The sequence below is a fragment of the Bactrocera latifrons genome, unplaced genomic scaffold, assembly GCF_001853355.1.
Source record: "Bactrocera latifrons isolate USDA-ARS-PBARC rearing strain unplaced genomic scaffold, ASM185335v1 scaffold_52, whole genome shotgun sequence".
Classification (NCBI taxonomy): Eukaryota; Metazoa; Arthropoda; class Insecta; order Diptera; family Tephritidae; genus Bactrocera; species Bactrocera latifrons.
This window is the reverse complement of record NW_017537179.1, coordinates 1,511,235-1,532,040: the sequence shown is the minus strand read 5'-3', so window position 1 is coordinate 1,532,040 and position 20,806 is coordinate 1,511,235. Positions and strand designations below refer to the sequence as shown.

Here is a 20,806-nt window from a genome sequence, read left to right as displayed (position 1 = left end):
CATATCTCAGGAAGTACTCTACCGATTTCAATGAAATTCGGTATATAATATTTTCTTAACACCCTGATGACACGTACCAAATATGGGTGAAATCGGTTCACAACCACGCCTGAAATCTTGATTATCACTTTATCATGCGAGAGTATAAGATGTTCGGTGACACCTGAACTTAGCCCTTCCTTACTTGTTTTCCTTTTATTTTACAATGTTCTTTTCTTTCGTCGCGCTCAATTGGCAACAATGAAATAAATAAAAGTCAATTACCTCGTAAACTTTCCATTTTACTGTCGGTGTTTCACTTTTTATCGCATCAATGTTTCTTTTTGTGTCTAGTCTCTTCTTGGGGTTAAGACTTGCAGCTCGCGGCTGAGTGGTGCAATTTGAACGTTGCTTGTGTTAAACATTTATTTTATATTACAGCTTTTGTAAAAAGCAAACTTTTCTCAACTCCCCATTAGTGCCGTGGTTTTTGCAGTTTTATGTTATAATTTATTTATTTTTTTGTCAATTCGAACTTTCTTAAACTCGCATTTCACAGTTTATAAGCGTTGATAGTACGCTGCCAAGAGATGAGGGGTTTATATACGACACAAAAAGCAAAATGTTTATGTAAATGGTAAGGAAGACTAACATATTGCCAATAGATTTAGAAAAAGACTGCTAACCAGACACCGTTGAACAAAAAAGCAAAACCGCGTTTTAACTTATTTTTATGCTTCGAACTTTTTGCCTCTGACCCTGATAGTGTTAACCAAGTGTCACTGCGGTTGTAGACAGGATTATCGTAACCTTTTACAGTTTTTCATCTCTGCTCCTGCCGCACTTATAGCATGCACATATGTATATAAATCCTGCAAATTATGGCGTTGCGAGTAAAAAACGCTTAAACCAATAAACTTAATTTTGCAATTTGAGCGTTGAACTCGGTGAAGGCGCGTCAAAAGTGAAGTAAGTTAAATGCCATTTACTTTCCAGACTCTTTTTCCACTTCAATAATTTCATTATTTAAATGAAATTGTTGGGTAGTTCAAGAAGTTCAGGGACGTAAATGCGAAAGTGTTGTAAATAAAATTATGTAATGTGGAAATAGCCTTTTAAATAGATTTTATATTATAAATCGTACCACGAACTGTAAATATTATAAGAGTTTATGACTACCATTTCATATATCTTGGGTTCAAATCCAAGTTGATATAAATATTTATTGAAAAACTCTATGAAATAAACAAATTCAGTTTATAATCTCACTTGTTTATTAGAGTTGGTAGCTATTCCCTGGCTAGTTTGAGTTGAGAAAATTGACGTGACAATTTATGTTCCGATATATGTATTGCTTCTTTGCCAAGTTGTAGCTCTAAATTTTATTATTATTCAAGTTCACATATTATACATATTATATTACCTAAGAATTATGGATCAAGCTATGCTCTATTTTAGATTATCTTCAAGAGATTTTACTTCTCTTTCCTATTTTTGATAAGCGCTGTAGTTAAGTAATTTTGGCTATTTTTATAGCATCACTCGGAACAAGTCTCCCTTCGTTGTGATCACATTTTCTACAACATGCATCCAAGAAGTACCTTGCTTTACAAATACCCACATAAGCCAAAATAAAATTGTTAAAGTCTTGGGATGATTTAAAGTAATACCTTTATAATACTTTAAAGTGTTATTAGACTACAAAACTCGTGATAATGTGACAATTTAATACACGAAATATTTGTCTAAAAGGTTTCATTTGTTAGCAATACTTGCTTGTATTACAAGTAATTAGCGCCCCAAAATATTCATAGTCAGAATCTGCCCTTGATCCTTTTTATTGTTGTGTCGATATTGTAAAAATTTACTTCCCTTATGAATGCGATTAAATCTTAACGGTGGCAACCTATTTTAATAACATGCTAAACTGTAAATTTTCTTAAACTCCTTTCGTTTAACAAATTTTATAATACTAATACCATCGTTCTAATAAAACATTGTGGTTGAGCTTTAATAACCAACATTAGGTTAAAGGAATAGCGTATGAAGTGACCCGAATTTGTTAGGATGCAATTTTGACAAAACTATCGGAAGTCTCTTAGACAACTAGTAAGTGGCAATATGCATTTCTCAATTGAACCAAGGTGCTATCAGCTTGCTACAAAGGGTTTCAAAACTACGATATGCGTAGCTTTGATGTTGCCGTTTGTAGTTTATCCATTCTAGCGTCATAAAATGATTTAAAGCTATCTTAAAAATATGAAAGCTTATATTTGCATTTGGTGATCAATAGTAATCGCGTAAGCGGTGTCTACGCCAATAAAGAAGAAGAAGAAGATCAAAGGTATTTTAACACATGAAACACAAAAAATGATTTCCTGTATTCGCAACAAATGGAGCAATCGGCTAGAAGATTTTCAGGAAAATGGCGCACTCGAAGCTCAGCAATTACGATTGTTGAAAAAGTTTGATTGCTGCACCACGCTAATGGCATACTTTGCATATTTTCCACGGCAAGTAAAACGGATGAGCAGTAGAAAATGAACCAAGGTTGCCACTTGAACAAATTTTGCTGCATCCTATGGTATACTACTTAGGGTAAAAAGTAGTAAGACCCATTCTTGGAAATATTTTTTTCTAAGTTGGTATGACTGGTGCTGGAGAATCGACGATTAACCCATAGTAGTAGTTAACAGAGTGTTATATGTCATTTGCGCGAAGCTATGCATTGTGTTTTAGTAAGACTTTTTCCAAATTTTCAACCAATATCGTGCTGCAAGCACCGTATTCGACTGATTTAGCTCCGTGCGACTTTGGCTATTCAGCAAACTCAAACGGCTCCTCCGAGGAAATCGTTTTGAGTAAATTGAAGACCTTAAGGATGAATCGCTTACACGCATTGGAGGCTATTTCGGAAATTCACTGTAACGACTTTTGCGAGCATTGGAAAACATGTTGACGCAAGTGTATTGGGAGATTTTGAAGAATAAAAAAAAGTCTAGATAAATGACCAAACGAGTGGAAATAATTAATTATCGGATGGACATGGTAATACTTAAGGCCGGTTTTTTAGGTACTTTTAGGAACTTACTGTCGATTTCCCCTTTAATTGTACGGGTTATCGATTTTCCTCGCCATATTGGTCTACTACCTGACACCCACGTCACTTTGCTCAAAGTTCAAAGTTCTCAATATTTACTGAAGTGCCTGAATTCGGGAGTGTTTCGCCTTTTAAACTGCTGTAAAGCTGTGATCCGGCATAGGTAACTTCTTCGCAATTGGTTAATGGTGGCAACGTTATCGTGCTTATCTGAGCTGTGTGCTTCTTTTTCGACGAAGCTATACGTAAACGCAGGAAACACCGCACGAAAGTGCAGCGCTAAATATGCCAAAGAATACATTACTGAAATAGTAATAATAAATTGCGATGTGCAGCTGTAACTGCCAACACTAAATCGCTTCGCTCTGATGTCATTTCTGTTATGATGGCACTGCTGCGCAGCTCCTGGGCAAGTGTAGCGGGAATCTGGCAGTTAGTTGGCAGCACAATTTATGTTGGTGCTTCAAAGCAATTTGCATTTGAAGTGCAGTTGAAATTAAAATACATGCGAAGCCATATTCAAAATGGAAAATATTTCAAATTCAATCGAAATTGTTCGATGTTACTACAATGGTGAGAATTTAAAAGCACCAGTGAAGGTACCTATGCTGCTGAAATTATGTATGAATGCATATTATTTTACGGAGTTCAATGAGAATTATTCTATAGGAACTACTCATGTACCACATTAACCGAAAACCTATATAATGCCACAACTAAATTAAGAAATAAAACTCGAATTCGTTGCCACTTTCATCGTGGGCAAAATTTTTTTGAAAAATTGGGCCTGTCCGGCACTCTCTAATAAGTTTAATATACATATCTCTTCAGCCACTACAAACAACAAAATATTATAAAGTTCGGGCCGATACTACCCCTATACATTTAATGATTGTTGTTTTTCTAACTAACCTTATACCGAATATGTCGATCAGTGTATAAGCTATATACAGTTTATTTGTATATATTTGTATAAAATTGGAATCCGATCCTCTGATTGACGTTTTACTATTTCCCTGGCTTTGATTCTTGCAGGTTACAAGAGTGTAACTGAAACACTCGGAATTAGCCCTTCCTTACTTGTTAAAATTCGTTTTATTATTTTAGCCGAAATTAAATGAATTTAGCGAACATCTCTTTGATCCTTAAAACTCGATCCTTATATTTGAAAATTGCTGCGGTACATTTCACTTCATGAATTACCCCGAAAATATTGAAAATCTGGAGATTTTTCGAAATTCAAATTTCTCTGTTGTTAGTAAAATTTCCTGTTCATTTTAGATAATCATTTTATAGATTACAGCAAATTCTCCGTTCACCTGCTATTGTTGTCAGGCAGAGATTTTGTCGAAAATATTGAAACTTTTTGAGAATTGCCGTTATCTCTATTTAGTTATTATATTTATTTCATTCATTTGGCTTTGCATCGAATGTCTTCTGTATTAAGTGACTTCTCTCAATTTTAATTACTTTATATTCAAATATTTTGTTTTCAAACAAAAATTGTATATTCCAAGAATGATAGTAAAATCATAATATTGCATATTTATGCACAGTGATGAGTTTTCTCTTCTTTGTATGTAAATTAGATTTGCGTTCTCCCCAACAATTGAAAATGCGACTTGCTTTTTATTCATTACTTTTACAAATACATTCAAATTGCTTACTGCTCTCCTCTCATGTGCAATTTAATAACCATATTAAAAAGTAGAGTTACGGTTGAAACAGCAAAGGGATTGTCGAATTGCATAGAAAAATAACAAATAACAAATGCACTTAAAATCCCCAATTGAACTTTTAACATGCCTGCTAACAGCCAACAACATCAGCAACTACTCCCAGGTATGATGTTGACAAGGGTGTCACCAACTTTCTAGAGCATTTCGTTACTTTATTCCTGACGACAAATGCTCTGGTGATCTTTCCCTCTTCTTACTAGTCAAAATATTGACTGCACTGCCGTAAAGCAAAGCATATTTGAGTACGTAGGTGCATGAACGAAATTAGTTTATTCCAGATTTACCAACTGCAATGCATTTCCTACATCAAACATTCAAGGCAATTCGCTTGACGGCTATTAGCAGCGAGAGCTTTTGAGTGCCACAAATGTGTACACTGTTGACACTTGACTAACGGATAAAGTCGAAAATATTTACTGCAACACATTTTCATCTATGCTCTCGACCTTTGTTGAACTTATCTGCATGTCCAGGGGATGTGTGTATTCAATAAGGTTGTCACGTTTCACTTTGGCACAATGTTTGGAAATTGTCCAAGATTATACTCAAATTCACAAATCGAAAACTCACCTTTTCAGATGAGCCCATTTCTGGGTTGATGGCTTCGACAACAAACACAATTGTCGCTATTAGGATGAACAAATCCTCGTGTGGTTCAGGAATCGCAAGTGCATTCCTAAAAATGTACCGCTTGGTGTGGACGGCCTGATCTTTTTTTATTTCGAATTGAGACAGGAAGTACTATACTTTACTATCAATAGTGAGCTTTATAATAATATAGGCAACCAACTTTTTTTATTGAACTTGATGAAGTCGACGCGGAAGATCTCTATTTCTAACACGTCGGTGCAGCGCCTATTATTTTTTGTCACATGGACATACCGCGTTCAAAATTTAGCGACCAGAAGTCAATATTCAGTTCACTATAGCCCGAATTCTGCATCATCCTTAAAAAATACGTAAACGGGTGCAGGTATTCAAACGGAGCCTTGACAGCAATAGCAAAAAAAAAAAAGAAAAAAAAAAAAAAAAAAAAAAAAAAAAAAAAAAAAAAAAAAAAAAAAAAAAAAAAAAAAAAAAAAAAAAAAAAAAGTACACTTCGGTTGCTAAATACCCTTCTGAGGTGTATTTATGTTAGTAACTATATGCTCAGTTTGTATGGAAGCTATATGCTATAGTTAAGTTAGTTATAGTCGGAGATTACATTGTTGCCTTAGAAAATTATCTATACCAAATTTCGTGAATACGTCTTGTCAAACGTGAATGTTTTCCATCAAGAACTTGATTCCGATCGTTCAGTTTATATGGCAGCTACATATATGTTATAGTGGTCCGATATCGGCAGTTCCGACAAATGAGTAGCTTCTTGAAGAGAAAATGGTGTTTGCAAAATTTCAAAACGATATCTTAAAAACTGAGGGACTAGTTCGTATATATACAGACCAGTTGGCCAGTATGCCGGTACAAGCCTTTTGAATGCCTCTACGTCTACATAACGCTTTTATTTCATGTGCTAATGCATTTTTGCGGAAAGGAATAAGTCGCACGGTGCCATATCAGGTGAATACGAGGAGGAATACGGTTAAAATGTGATTTTTGGTCAAATAATCGGTCACAAGTGTCGATTCGAAAGCTGGTTTCTGAGCAAAACCTACTGGCACTTAAAACGCAATAACTTCACTTCCAATCGCTGAAACGTCATGATAGTATATGAATGTTGGGGTACTATCGTCCAGATTTTATCTAGATTTCCCAATACCACATACTATTAACATGTCATATACTAAGATTTATCTATTTTTGACACAAAGTTACACTGTTATAAGTAACACATGTAATTTTTATTGAGATAACTCAAATATTGGGCGGTATATGCGGTAAAAAGTCTCCCAGAAGTTTAAAAATCTTTGTATTAAGTACATATATTTGTGCTATTGTCCGATTCAACCCATTTTTAACATACAGACATACCATTATAAGAGAAGGATTACCGCTTAATTTCAGTTACATACATATATATCAACATTCACCGACATTTTCGATCAAAAGTCAATTTTAAGTACTGATCTCCAAATATTTGGTACCTAGGGGCTTGAACAGTTTTTATTGGATTTGAAAAATTGTTGGTCATAAGATCGCATACACTAAAGCATTATTTGTGCACTGGAAACTGAACGAATCAAGGAGAATTTAAACGTGAAATAGAAAAAGTACTATATGCCAAAAGTGGTCAGTCAAGTCCCGAGATATGGGATTTCTCCAAAAAGTAGGCGGTGCCACGCCCATTGTCCAATTTTTACCTATACGGTCCCTATAAAGACTTGTCATACCATCCCAGTAGAAAATTTTTGCATCTCTTGCGTATTTAGTTAACGATTTATCGCGCTCAGTGAGCGGGCTATGCATCCGATTTGGTCCATTTTCACACTATAGGTAAAAGTTTTTGTACAATTCGTGCTGATCGAATTTGGTTGTTGTAGCTTTAGTGGTTTAGGAGATATATAAATTAAGCTTATTAGAGAGCGGGGAAACGCCCACTTTTTAAAACTTTTTTCAACAGGTGCCCCTGGTTACTGCGATCTTCTGTGCCAAATATGAGCTTTATAAGTTAAGTGGCGATTTTGTGGGCGTGGCAGTGGTCCCATTAAGTTCATCTGCGAACTCGAACATTTTTTGAACTAAGAAAATCTGCATACCAAGTTTCATCAAGATATCTTAATTTTTACTGAGGTTTCAGCTTACGGTCAGACGGACGGACAGACAGTCAACCGGATTTCAACTTTTCGCGTCAGCCGGATCATTAATATATACATAACCGTATATCTATCTCGATTCGTTTTAGGTGATACGTACATCCGTTATGTGAACAAAACTATAATATGCGCAACTAAACCCAAATTATTGCCAATTGGTGGTCATTGTCTTGGATTGCCTGTTGTGTAATTTCCAGTTACCATAAAATTTCATTTAATCTATTCTATTCGAATTAATGGTTGTAATATTTTCTCACATCGGATTTATTTGCCGATTGCCGGATGACTTATTCGTGTGAATTCGAAGCACTCTGAGGTTTCTGCTCTTTGACTCCAGAATCTGTCCAGATGACACCGTAGCCTGCAGCGACTTAATTTGCCTTAATTTGTTTTTGGCAAGAACTAGTATTAGTTTCTTAAACCGTTTTGTATCAACTTTTACAGAATAATCCTCGCTTATCGATACCCGTAACTCATCCAATTAAGTGTGTGGGAATCATAGCGAAGAACGATTCCGGTCTTGTCGCATTATTGCCTCTGTACCTAGGGATTCATGCTAGCTAGATGTTATTTTCGTGGCAACCGTGTTAAGCATTCTTATGTACCCTTCTGCACAATTGTTAATTTGATTTCAATGAGCTATATTGCTTGAAGTACCATTTGACAATTACTGAGAATTACAATTTGTGCCCCGTCATAGTTTTTTCCCTCAATAAACTTGAAAAATGCTTGGAAAGCTGCTTTAGATAGTGAGAGTTTCACTATACCCAATTCGTTCTGCCATTTTCAAGCCGCCTGTATACCATTGTATGAAGGTACTTCGCGAGGATGGAAACCTCCCATTCACTCTTACTACATAGTGTGACTTTGACTCTCTTTTCAAAGTAGATTCTTTTGGTGATGTTGTCTCTGGGAAAGGGAACCATTCGTAGCCTCTTTCCAATTTTAGTCTGTTTCTGAGCACTTATTCCACTGTTTTTACAATGTCCTGATGACAGCACGGCCAAAATAGTCTTGCTGTCGTTTCACAATGATGTGGAAGGTAGTGAGGAGGTCCAGAATCATCTGTAGTGCAACGGTTTGACCCATGCACATGGCACCAGTGACACATTCGCATGCCAGCCTTTGCACTTTCGCCAGTTGTTATAAGTGAATTTCTTGACGGCGCTCCATATGTGACCATCGCTCAATGCGTTTCTATATCCCTAACCGGATACCGAATATAATAAAAGGTGGAATTTTTTAATATTCCAATGTAAAAGCAGTGAAAAGAGAGTGAATGAAGAACAAAATTTTATTAAAGGCCGTATGAACTCATAATAAGTCTCAGTCTCGGTATAATGCAGCGTATAAATGAAATTTGTTAAAGCTCGCCAACTTCTGTTTTTTTTATAATTTTTCTTAAAAATATCTATTGTGAACAGTATGTGTAGTTTTAATACTTTCCTCCTAACATAATTGTTTGCCGTTTTAAATAAATCAAATTTCTTAAACCTTATTGATCCCAGAAAAAACGCATTTATACCCAAACAGAATGTAACGTTTTCTGAAACACTGTTGCATATACTCGCCTGAGATCGTTTGCCTTGTTGCTTGCTTCCCTACTAGCTTGTTTATACGCCTGGCTGCTCACCTTTCGCCTGTGCAATACAAATACACTGCAACATACCTGTGAATTAAATATACATAAATGTAAACATATATGTATGTATATATGTTTATACTCTCAGTGATATCTTGTGCTTTCGTGCTAATATACTTTCGTACGGATAGCTATCCGCTCATCCAACTATTTTGCACTTTAAATCAATACGACTAGATGCTAGGAGGCAAAGGCAGAAGCAAAGGTAGTTCTTTATTTAAGCACACAAACTGCACGAAACTGTATTCTATAGAAATTCCTCCACACACAGACACACACACTCTAAGCGTGTGCCTGTTTGTGCGGAATCCATTTACTTTCGTTTCTGTCGCAACGAAGGTATTCAAAAGAATTGGCTTTTGAATGCGCACACAAATGTTTTACATACACTCATGCGAGTATGTTGCATGCCACATTGCAACCTCTCGCTCCATTGCAGTCGAGTTCATGAATTCTGGTTGTGCACAAGCTGCTGCTTGCCTTTGCTTCAATGACTACAAACTCTACATGTAAGTGTATGTATTCCAATTGTTTATTTCCGCCTTTTTGGGCGTCGTTTGGCGGCTGTCATGCCTCAGTGAGCTTGCATATTTTGCACATTTCGCCAATAGAATATTTGTGTGAGTTTGTGTTTTGCATGAATATTTTGAATACATATTATAATTTACACATACACATTGGAATTTACTTAAAATATACACATGTCTGTCTATTCGCATGTAAATGCTACTCTTGCTTATATCATATATTGTCCGTCCAACTTTTTGTGCATAGTTGGGTGTTTAGCATGTTGAAGTATTGCATTTTTACCATCTGCATTCATTTCATGCTTTGTAGCAGCGGCATGAAAAAGTACTCTCTCAGGTATTGCGTAATTGTGTTCGCATGCTCTATATGCGTGTGTGTTTGTTTTACTTGTTTTGAGTAGAAAAAGCAAAAATGCACACAATTACAATTTCCATATGAATTCACCGTAATGAGTTGCCATATCTGTCATGTGTAATTCAAGAATGCCCCGAAACTTAGGTTATATTTATGTATTGAGATTATTTTGGCTCAAATCAGTTGGAAAATGTAGCATACTGTATTATGAGTATTTACAGTTAATTAGATCAGAAAAGCAAAAACCGATCGAATTATTGCTGTGTAGTTTAGTATTATCACTGTTCAACAAATTATGTAGGCGCTGTGTGAAAAAGAGAAAGAAAAACGTTAACTTCGATTGCACCGAGAATACCCTTCACAAATAAACTAATTTTACATACAAAATCTTGATTTTAATCAGTCGGTTTACATGGCAGCTGTAAGCTATAGGGGTTCGATATCAACGGTTCCGACGTATGGGCAGATTCTTGGGGAGAAATTTTTCAATTTCAGATTGATATCTCATAAATGGAGGGGCTGGTTCGCTTATATACATACATATGAACGGACTGACAAACGGAAAGGGTGGAGGCGATTCAGCTCTTTACGCTGATCATTTATATACTATATATATCATTTATATTTATACTTAGTACATACCTAATGGGGTGTCGGACCTTTCCTTCTGTGCGTCATACACTTTCTGGCAAACTTAATATACCATGGTTAGGGTATAACTAAAAGTAGGTAACCGCACAAACTAAGTATAACTAAAAGTAGGTAATCGCACAAACTTTATATATTAACAGAGCTCTACAAAAAAAATTATGTCCTGGATATAGTAGCAAATTCTTTTCGTCATGAATAAGATTTTCGCGCACCTTTTTCGTTCATCCTCGCCCTCAGGCGTTTTATCGAAAATATACGAAACACAAGTAAGGAAGGGCTTAGTTCGGGTGTCACCGAACATTTTATACTCACGCATGGCAAATTTCAGCAAGATATCTCAATTTTTACTCAAGTTACAGCTTGCACGGGCGGATAGACATGCGGATTTCAACACTACTCGTCACCCTGATCACTTTGGTATATGTAAACATATATCTGACGATATATACCGTTGTTGACAACTTTATTGCGAGAGTATAAAAATGACGCCCTCTGAATTACATGAAAATATCTGAGAGATTTACCGATATTTTCAATGAAAAAATAGGTTAGGTTAGGTTAGGCACTGAGTTCTTCGTGTTCGATATCAGGGATCTTGAAAAGTTATAGTCCAATCACGATAATTTTTCCACAAGGGATACTTCAGCTCAAATACCGTATTTGTGTAAAGTTCTATTTCGCTATCATCATAGGTTCCTAATGTATATATTATACAGAGAAGGCATCAGATGGAATTGAAAATAGCGTTATATTGGAAGAAGGCGTGGTTGGGAACCGATTTCATACATATCATCAGGGTGTTAAGAAAATATTAWAWACCGAATTTCATTGAAATCGGTCGAGTAGTTCCTGAGATATGGTTTTTAGTCCATAAGTGGGCGACACCACGCCCATTTCAAATTTAAAAAAAAAGCTGGATGCAGGTTCCTTCTGCCATTTCTTCCGTAAAATTTAGTGTTTCTGACGGTGTTTGTTAGTCGGTTAACGCACTTTTAGTGATTTTCAACATAACTTTTGTATGGGAGGTGGGTGTGGTTATTATCCGAAGAGATTTCGAGGCTGACGGTGTTGTTGCTGTTGATGCTGGTAGACGAAATTATCTACAACTTCGACACTGCCAAGAGTGACGTTGGTGCCTAGTCGCGAGTGCGACGACTGTTTGTTTGATGACAGGAGATATTTCCTCTTGCCCTCGTTTACTCCAGACCCATTTGCTTCGCTAGAAGATATTCTCGGTTTAGTTCTGCAGCTCGAATTATTTTCTCCAGAAGTAGGGTAAAGAGGTCACACGAAAGAGAGTGCCTTGTCTGAAATCTCGTTTCGTATCGAACGGCTCAGAAAGGTCATTCCCGATTCCGACGGTGTTGCTCAACGTCAGTTTACACAGTCGTATTAGTTTTGGTATTCCCAATTCAGACAGAGCGGCATAAATGCAGTTTCTTTTCGTGCTGTCGTTAGCAGATTTAAAATCGACGAAGAGGTGGGGCAAGTCGATTTGCTTTTCACGTGTCTTTTCCAAGATTTGGCGCATGGGCTTCAGTCTTTCACACAATACGCTCAATAGAACCTTATTGTGATGTTGAGGAGGCTTATCCCACAGTAGTTTTCGCAAATGTGGGGTCTTCCTTTCCGCAGATTAGGCAGAGCACGCTTAAATTCCAATCTTTGGGCATGTTTTCGTCCGACCAGATTCTACAAAAAAGCTGATACATGCTCCTTATCAGTTCTTTGCGCCGTATTTGAATAACTCTGCCGGCAATCCATTGATTCATGGCACTTTGTTGCTCCTCAAGCGGATAATTGCTATTCTAACTTCTTCATGATCGGGCAATGAAACTTCCGCTCTCTCCTCATCGATAGGCGAATTGTCTTCACCATCTCCTGTTCTTTCACTATCGTTCAGCAGGCTTGAGAAGTGTTCCCTCCATAATTTTAGTATGCCCTGAACATTAGTCACTAGATAACTTCTGGCGGTTCAATAAGAATATGCTACGATCTTGAAACCTTCTGGTAGTCGCCGGATCTTTTCGTAGAATCTTCGAGCACTACTACTGACGGCCAGGTTGTCAAGCTCTTCGTACTCACGCTTTTCGGCTGCAGATCCGTGCGCAATATCAACTTCTGGTAGTATACTTTTATCAGCTTAAATACTGTGGTGGGTATATATTTGTTGTCATAACAGCTGTAATATATTATTAATATTGTCTAACAATAAACTTTTCTGGCATTATACATTTCCCAAATTTACAAATGTAAGTATGTCAGTTTTGAATGTATGCCATAAGGAGATCTGGGAAATACACAATAAGTAAGGACGTTCACAAAAAAGTAAGTGATTTTGATTTATTAAAAGGCTGCATGCACTTAGATTTTACAATTTCCAACAATATTTTGTGAGTATTTTATTTCGAAAGTACACACATTTATTAGGACGCATGCAATTAAAACACCATTAAACATTTAGAAGTTGCGTATACGCAGTGCGCATCTGCTATTTGTATTCCCGGAAATAATTGTCGGAAATGCACGTGAAAACATATGTATAAAGGATTTATTCGTAAGCCAGATGAGCAGAAGAATGTGAGTTTAGTTAGAAGCAGAGCCAACAAAGAGAATAAGTATATACATAAGTACATATGTATGTGCATACATTTATAAGTTTGCATTCAGGCTTCTGTGTGGTACATTTCAAAATTCATACAGCTACCTTTAAACAAATAACACAAGCGCTTGTTACAAACTTTGGCCCCCGAACAAAACACAGAAACTGCAAGCTGAAAGTGCTTCAAGTGCTTTAAGTGCTTACGTTATAGCCTGAATATTACAATGTTGCTGGCGCCTACGCATCTGCCTTCCTCTAAGAACAATACGTTGTGTGCTTTTGTAATTTTTGTGAAAAAAATATATGCTTGGTGAATGTGGCGCATTAAAATAATTGCAACTGACGTTACTTGCCCTTTCTCATACAAGTTCCCCCTCTGCGTGAATATATTTCACATCTCTACCGGCCTAAGCTTGTGTTGGAACTTCGGGAGCAACAAAAAAAACTCGAGAATTAAATTTAATTCGATCCAACTGAAAGTCCATCACAACAGTTTAGTCAGCAGGTTCTGTTAACGGTGAAATTCGACTTATGCTTCTTGAGAAGAGCTCGAAACAATGAAATTCGTTAACTTACACACAGTAATAACTCCTGACACTAATCCAAGCGCACACACTAACACCATTTACAACACCTCGTCGTGGCAGGAACCATGCTGAGCAGCTGCTTTATGCAAGTGGAGAAGACTTGTAAAGGCTGAGCAGTGAAATGCCGATATTTGCAGACGCTCACGCACAGGGGGGCGAAGTGAGAGCTTATGGCGTTTCTTTTGACTTGTTTGCCTGCACAGACTTTGCTGCTTCGAGCGCATTATGTAAATATGTATTGTATGTATGCTGCTGTTACCGTTTGTTTGTGGCATACACACCTTACACCGCATAGCAGAGCTCGAGTGCCACTTAAGCAAATAGACAAAGGCTACAAGGTGGCTTTCGGCCATTTGCATAGGCCTACACATGCACTGTTGCTGTATGTTTCCCAGTGTATGTGTGTGCGTGTGTAAATTTAGCTGCCTATGCATCTGCTAGTTTGACATCATTTTGGCTCGTAGCCAACATTTGCAAGTGTATTCGCAGCTGAGTTCAAGATTTCCATTCAAGTAACAACGCGCCGCTTTACAAGAATGTTGCTTGTATATTGGGGTTTTAAAAATGGCACCTGTAGACTTTTGACGCAACAAACATACCTGAAGTAGTAAATACGTATACGAATTGCTTACCCACACAGTTTGTGAGCTTTCTGCTGATTGTAAGAGCAACACCTTGGCTTTGATTGAAGCTTATAGCCCCGACCATGAAGGAAATCCTCTGAGTCTTAGACACACATACACAAAGTATTGTTTTTTACTTGAGTTACTCGACGCACATAGACTCTTATATCCAGTACATAATATACAATACCTAACATATAAGTATAATGTTAACAGTTTGCTGTTAAAAATTTCACCATTTTTTAAAGTCCCCCATTTTGCGAGAAATATATGTAAAGTCAGAGGTAGTCTCGTCATTGTGGAGAAACTGGAAACATAAATAACAACCTGATCGAAGGAGAAATGACCAACATGAAACCAATAAAGTTATTCGAATAAAACCATGAGCAAATAATGCCTCTAAGGTACGTCATCTCTTGTCCAAAATGTAACCATGGCTTTTCAAGTCCTCAGATACCATATGATAGTACATAGTACCTATTTAGTATTTTTTTTTAACAAAAATATCAGTAAAGCTCTTAAATTAAAATTGGGGAAAATCGATACAATAATTACTATATAGCCCCCATATGCCTAATATAAACATTTTCGAACTTGCGTTATTGTATAGCGGAAATACCGTTCAGAGGGCGTCTCTCCCCAATAATACTATGTCCCTTGGCGTAAATTGAATAATATCGTGAATATATGCTGAGTCGAACCATGTCAAGTGGACCTTGAAAATTTCGCTAAATCACCGATTTTGATGTGAGGGGAGGGACAAGATACATTCTGCGTGATATAAATATTTCGTCAAAATTATTATCTTTTTTGTTAACGTTATTGAAGGTTGCATTTTAGAGCATTAATGAATGGTAAAATTATTTTCTCATAAACTGCTTCAGACCCATTTTTTCATGCCTTCTTCACACTGAAAAAAAATTTTACAAAACGCGAAACTACGACCTTGATTGAATTCACGACACCGTCAGTAAAGAATAATGAGTGTTGTAATAACTAATCGCACGAAAATGTGCGCTATTTATTTCCATTTTTGCCCGAGATGAATATTTTAAGCCAACCTAAATTGTTACGAACGAACTTAACCTTTTCTTTCTTGTTTCTATTTATTTTTATAAAATGTGATTTCGACGATGTGCGCAGTAGCTGCTCCTTTGTGGCAAAATGTCAATATACAATTTTTTCTATAAACTCAAACACAAGTTTAGTAAATCTTCAGAGAAAGATATTCGAGCCCATTTCCCTACTCCATAAAAACAATATTAAACTTAATGATTTTTAGTGCTCTACTCATACTTGTAATTATACTGGTCAACTTTGTTTTTGTCATGCAAACTGTGCGATAATTTTTGCTTTGTGTCGCTGTACCCTCATTAACAAGATATAATAATTTTGTTTCAATTGCGCCCAGTTTTGTGGGAGACTTGAAAAAGACCTGCCAGAAAATAAATAATCACGAAAATCATAAGTATTTTTTCTATATTATACAACAGCTTCTCTAAATGTAACTTGAAAACTTTGAAATATTTTTATATCGAATATTTCTTATATATTTCAAAAAAGTAACTATTCGTTTCCAATTATTAGCAAAATTGGTAAATTCCAAAGTCCACGAATAGATCTCTGCTGTCATTCATATACAGGGTGGGCCCAAATAACTGTCGCGCTTTATTTTTAGTAGAAAAAGTTAATTTTTTGATATTTTGAGCAATTAAACAATTTTATTTATTACAAAGACTGTTGGCTTACATTACGACAGCTTAAGTTCAAATCGTTCACCTTTGATTTTTTTTACCAGCTTCAAACGTTTCTGAAAACTATTGCAGGCGGCATGCACCCTTCATCTGGAAATTCGTCCCAAATTTTGATTAAAAGACGCTTGAATTGATCCAATCTTATGTTTTTCAAATTTTTTAATTTGTCAAGCATGTATCCCCATATACTGAAATCCAATGGATTCAGATCCGGAGAAGATGGAGACCATTCATAAATCGGAATAAAACATGGCAAATTATCCTTGCACCAGCGCTGAATAATTCTTGCTTTATGAGCCGGAGCAGAGTCTTGCTGGAAGCAATATGGTTCGTTGCCAAAGAGCTCAGATGCATGAGGGTAAAAATGATTGACAAGCACTTCATCCAAATAATATTGTGCATTGATTTTGACACCTTTCTCAATAAAAAGGAGCGGGAGCTTGCCTTTTTTGGATATGGCCCCCCATACCATGACAGACGTTGTGTTTTTTGATATCTCCGAACAGCTAATTTATCTGTTGGGATATCCTGCATACTTGTTGCATACACGCGATTATTCTGGGGATTGTGACTTTTTTGCAATATGAATAGTTTTTCATCAGAGAACACAATATTGCAACTTGTATGCCGCTGAAGCAATAAACCACTTCTTTCCCGTCGCATTTTCTTCTGATGCTCCGTAAGGCCTCTTCCTTTTATATGGTTCATGTCCCAAGTCCTCTTTTAAAATATTTCGGATGGTTTTCCGGCTCACCTTTAGCTCTTTGGCTAGATTTCGAGCTGATCTAGCACAACTTCGCCTTATCCTTTCACGAACATTCTTAGCCAGCTCAGGTGTTCTTATACTTCTTTTTCGTCCAGGTTTTTTGGATATTTTAATACTTCCAGTTCTCTTAAATCGAGCCACAGTGCGTTGGACAAATCTCCGGTTTACATCAATGTCTTTCAGCAATTTAACAATTTCGCCTGTCGTTTTGCCTTGCAAATGTAATTTTTGCACTAAGTCTCTTTTTGCTTCCATCACTCACAAATTTTAAGAACTACTGATCAGGTCAAAAAAGTACTCAATTAATTTCACAATAAAATAAGGAACACAAAAATGTAACGATAACAAGATTCTGTACACTTACGCGAACATAACGTTGCTACAAAAAAGTGCGACAGTTATTCGGGCCCACGCTGTAAAAACGAAATTTTTCCCAACATTTTAAATCGCTATTAGCTCCTATTATACCACGTTTAACAATTTTTAAAATTATCAGCGTAAATTTGTTTCTCACAATTTTCTGTTTTTCCTACTAATTCTTGGGAAAATTGTGAAATCTCAAAATGCATAAATGTGTGTAAGCAATGCAATTAAATGGTCAGCATTGTTCAAATGAAAGTTTGGTTCGACTTTCTGATTCAATTACCTACCTGAGGGGAAGCAGAGCAATAGCGACATGCCACAGCTCTCAAATGGCTAATAGCAAAATGTTTTACTCAGATTTCGAATGCGAAGCTTTGAATAAGAATCCTATGTAAATATGCAAGAGCATGCGTGGTTGTTTATTGTTATTGCCGCAGCAGTGTGCTCGTTGCTCGTGATGACCAGTCCATCCGAATGCTGTTGCATAGACATGTGTTGCCTCGTCGCAGTATGTTGCAAGTTTACCATCTATTCTAGTACGGTATGTTTGAGGGTCTAATAAATTCAGAATACTTTTCCTGGAATGCATTTGTTTGTGTGTATGTAACTCTTGTATATGGAAGTACGAGTCTTGGTAGATATAGGTTTCTAGCATTTGTCAAGTTTTATTGGTGCACATCATCAATTCACTATACTTAGGCTGTTCACGGTAAGGTGGTTATCGGGTTATGTGGTTATTAGATTAAAAATAACCTCTATSATCSGTSAACATCCCATATTGTATGGTTATATGCTTATTTTCACACAAAGAGCTGTAAATTGTTTACATTTTAAGTTCAATGAAATTTCTACTTATAAAATGCCTAAACAAAGTTTAAACAGCAACATAATTGAATTTAAAATAAGTTCTGCTATTCAGGAAATGGACTTTATTGAAGGTATGTGCTTATTAAATAATCCGAATTATAAGAGTTTAAAAGACTCTTTGTATAAAATTTGCAGACATCTTGCGCCCTGAACAGTGTCACAATGCAATTGTAAACAAAAAACAGCTGTTAATAGCAGAATTTCCAATTAGAAAATATAAATGGAAATGCCATTGGCTTAGATTTATTTATTTTTTGTGCTGCCATTTAGTAAAACTCCAACGACTTTCTAACACTGGAAATAAGCAAACAACCACATAATCTCTAAACAAGGGTCTGGGTTGGTCAAAGTTGGTTATTTTGTCATACCGAATTTTGTTGTTGTTTACTTAATCACATAACCACATAACCCGATAACCACCTTATCGTGAACAGCCTAACTATACTTCAGCTTCATTTCGAAAGAAGTACGGACCGATGATTCAACCAGACCAAAAACCCCACCAAACTGTCAACATAGGTGAATGTGATGGTTGTTCATGAATAATTTGTAGATTTTCTTCAAACTAGAATCGACAGTTTTGTTCATTTACCGCAACATTCATATTATTTTCTTAAAAAAAGCATTATCGCTTTCATGTTGTTCCACCACAAAATCAGCTAATTCACGACGTTTACGATTGTGAAATGGCTTCAGTTCTTGAGTGGGAATAATTTTAATATCCGCTTGGTTTTAGCTTGAGAACGTCTTGGAACCGACAAATTATGCTCTTCAGCGACACTTGTCTGAACAGCAGCAGTATTTTCATATATCGTGCGGTTCTTTGTCTTCTTAACACTAGAACATTATGTAAAGAAAATGGACGTTCGAAATTTTCAACAATTCGACGAATAGCGAGCACAGATTGACGATTATTACGACCGCGAAATTGCTAAGCGCACCAAAAGTTTCAATTAGAGAACGACCATTTTGATAATAAAATTGAATAATTTGTAAACATATGTAGTTCTTGATGAAATATCATCTTTACATGATGAAATTGTAAACATTACTAAATGAAATGAAAAAAAGTACAGAACAAGACATGTTGAAAATGGCCGAAACAATACTTAGAAATTATATCAAGCCTAGAATATAATAAAAGTAGTCGCTTCTTCTAATATCCGAGGTGGCAGTTGTAGGAGAGCACCAATATTTACTCCTCAACAAGGTTATTTATTTAAGTGTGGTTATGTATACAAAGAGTTAAGGGTAGCATTCTTAACCCTTTCGCGGACACGTCGGCATAATCCGACACAACGAATGGCTTAAATTGGACACGTCGGTATATGCCGACATAGAAAAAAAAATCGTATATAAACACGTCGGACATAGGCGACGTCTACTGCATTGGTTTTATATGTAGTAGCTTATTGTGTGCCACTGCAGAAGCAATCAGATTTGAGTTAGAGTCCCAATTCGATTTGTTTTTTTTTTTTTTTTGTTAACTATAACGGAAATTTTCGTGAGTGGGACAAAAACATCACGTCGGTTATAGCCGCATGTGTCATTCTGATAACATTTACTAAATTTCGTGTGTCTGCGAAAGGGTTAATATTTTTTATATTTGAAACTTCAGTGCGAGTTCTTCATTTGCATCATGGTTAAGAAAATGATTTTCCAGTCCTATTACAAGCATCTCCTCTTCCTTCATTTTCATTGTTTTCATACTTCTGCAATCTGTATGTTGCTACCGAGCATTATAGTTTTGTTCACCTAACGGTTGTACGTATCAGTTAAAACTAATCGAGATAGATATATAGTTATATATAATATATGTATAATATGTAAATGATCACGATGACAAGAAATTTGAAATCCGGGTGACTGTCTGTCTGTCCGTCCGTCCGTCTGTGTAAGCTGTAACCTAAGTAAAAATTGAGATATCTTGATGAAACTTGGTATAAAGATTCTTTAGTACAAAAAAAAAAAAAAAAAAAAAAAAAATTACGAGTTCATAGTTGGGTGTAATCGGAAAATTAAGATATAAAACTGTAGTTCGGCACAGGGTTTCACAGTAGCAAAGGGCACATGTGGGTAAACAATTTTGAAAAGTGGGCGTGGCCCTGCCCTGTAATATGTTTAACGTACATTTCTCCTAAAACACTAAAGCTCGTATGAGAGAGCTTTATGAGAGACAGTGTAAAAATTATAAAATGGCGGCTGCACCACCCACTTTTTGATGAAATAACATGACAGATTTCGACTAAATTTAGTACGTAGCATTTTTATCATATGCCTATGTCGCAGTGTGAAGGGGCGCCAAATCAGATTGCAGCCACGTCTACATCTCATATAAAAAAATTTAAAATTCCATTTGATTCTTTCACTTTCCAGTTTACAAATCAAGGAGTAATTAATAAAACGGAATTAAATTTTGCAGTATTAATGTCCTTAAAGTATTCCACCTATGACCCAAAAAACCAAAACATTTCAAGACTCTAGGTACCGAATACGTG

General features: G+C 36.2%; 1 protein-coding gene across 1 annotated transcript in view; it reads left to right on the top strand.

Annotated features, from left to right (window-relative positions):
• The window catches only part of LOC108974030 (methionine--tRNA ligase, mitochondrial), a 38,238-nt gene that overhangs the window by 13,756 nt on the left and 3,676 nt on the right, over positions 1-20,806 (top strand). The window lies entirely within an intron of this gene.